Source organism: Austrofundulus limnaeus, unplaced genomic scaffold (genome assembly GCF_001266775.1).
Source record: "Austrofundulus limnaeus strain Quisiro unplaced genomic scaffold, Austrofundulus_limnaeus-1.0 Scaffold539, whole genome shotgun sequence".
In the NCBI taxonomy this organism is placed as follows: Eukaryota; Metazoa; Chordata; class Actinopteri; order Cyprinodontiformes; family Rivulidae; genus Austrofundulus; species Austrofundulus limnaeus.
In genome coordinates, this window is record NW_013952941.1 from 68,909 (window position 1) to 71,253 (window position 2,345).

Below are 2,345 nucleotides of genomic sequence, written 5' to 3' on the forward strand. Positions count from 1 at the left end.
GCTTAGTCCTCAGCTCTGGACGGAAACACAAGGTGAAGCTGAATAAAAACATCTTGAGGAAAAATACAAAGGTATACCCCCCTCCAARAGTCTATTGTGGAGTTAAGAGGGTTGGAGTGTATGTGTGTGTGTGAGTTGTGTTGTTCAGGCCACACTCGGTTAACAACCCCATTATCTGGCTCACAAAGCAACCCCCAGGGCAATGATAACATCAATCCCAGCTTTAGAGGCCATTACGTTTCAGGCTGAGATATACATGTGCACTGTAAAATCAAAGGTGAGGCCCTGCTGGTCAGGAAGCTACAGGGGACGTGACGTGTTGCTGCCCGTATGTCAGCCTCAATCGTCGTCCACCAACAACCCCCCCGTTCACACACAAACCATCAGCCTGTTGGCAGGTAGTGTCTGAGGCAGTTTATCTTCTCCACTCAGCCCTTCACACACACTATGTGCGCTATAAACACAATACAATACAGTAGTACATCCTTTTGCTGCTATAGATAAACAACAACAAATAAATCCACCCACAGAAACACTGTGATTATCTTCTTACATGTGTAAACTGACACATAAAGGACTGAAGGCCTATTCACAAACACACATAGTCCATGTTCTATCTTCATAAAAACTTTCCATTGACTTCAATTCATTTTGCATTTACTTCTGTAACCTAACCCTCACCCTCACCCTTTTACCCTAAACTCACACCTTAGTCCTAAAACCAATCCCGAACCCACCTACAGCATTTAGATTCATGGGGAACAGGTTTTTGTGCCCATAAGGAGCACTGGGTACCAGGGGCAGACTGGGGAGAAAAAGTGGCCCGGGAGTTCCTGAGAGGCTCACTTTCAATGGCTGAGTTGAAGTTACTCAGACAAACAGAATTTTGTTCAAAATAATTACATTTACAAAGCATTTGTTTGAGACATAGAATGTGTACCAGTGAAGCYATGGAGTACTGGGAAAGAACCCATTCATGCAGAGGGAGAACATTTAAACTGCACCCAGAAAAGTCCAAGGCTGGGATTTGATCCAGCAACTGAGAAACTACTCCTCTACCAACTGAGTTACTAAACTGTCAAATGTTTTATGCTGGTGAAGATTCTTAGTCATCCAAATCATAATTAATTAAAAAAAGTCTGATTTCTATTTTGAGTTCTAAGCTTTATAGAGAACTTCCCACAACTCAAAACATTTAGAACTGACAACACCCCTCTGATGGGAAGAGAGACATCTACAGTTTCAAAATAGTATAGTTGTATCATTTAGTTAATTTATAAACTGTACATATTAGCTTAAATTATATTGATATATTTAAGCCTCATGAGAAGCTTCATCCTGATACTGAAGACATTTGTTTTATACAAGTTGTCTTTATTCAGAGGGACTATTTTAAGTTTATTTTTATTTTAAGCAAAATATTACATTGTATTTTTACCTCTTAGCTTTTTTAACATTTTATATTTATAGAGGTTCTAATAATCCTAAATAGCTGAGAAATATTTGAAAAAGCACAAAGTTGGAATTTGGGATAAAACTTGTGGGGCAAATACCTCCCATGGCCACCCCCACTTGTTTTGCCCTTGATGACTGACAGGTGACGTTCCACAGATTAAAGACAAGCTGGAGCCACAGCACTGCATATCTCTGTTAAGGCTGAGTTATAGTTGTGTGTACCCTTGCCAGCAGTGGAGTTTATACTTGGAGCTTACATTGTTGTAGATTTATCCAAAAGGACACTTGGAAGTACGATTTATAACTTGTGAAAATGTTGTAAGTAGGAGAGAAAAAGCTTGACAAACAGTAATGGAATGGTGCATGGCGYGCGTAACTATTGCAGTTACGGTACTAAAATTCGGAGGTGCATGACCACACGTTGGGACATTATGCMGGGCCAACGCTCAGGGGCGCGATTGCATCACTACTGATGCACACTCCCTCACACCCGATGTGACATGTTAACTATAAACCAGGCTTTTGATCTGAGAAACAAACAAGGAGATAAAATTAATGTGGCTCTAGCTTGTTAACTAGTTATTAGTAAGACGGAGCTTATTTGTTGTTATAGGCTTAGATTTATAGGACTGGTTTTCTGATCAAAGGTGCTTGTCCCCGTTAAAAGAACAGTAGTGCACTGTAGAAGTCCATTCAGCGGCCGACTGGCCAGCATCACTCTGAACAGATCAACTGACTGGACGTATACATACCTGATCCTAAACCTAACCTCACCTCACAGATATATACCTGATCCTAAACCTAACCTCACCTCACAGATATATACCTGATCCTAAACCTAACCTCACCGGTACATACCTGATCCTAAACCTAACCTCACCTCACAGATA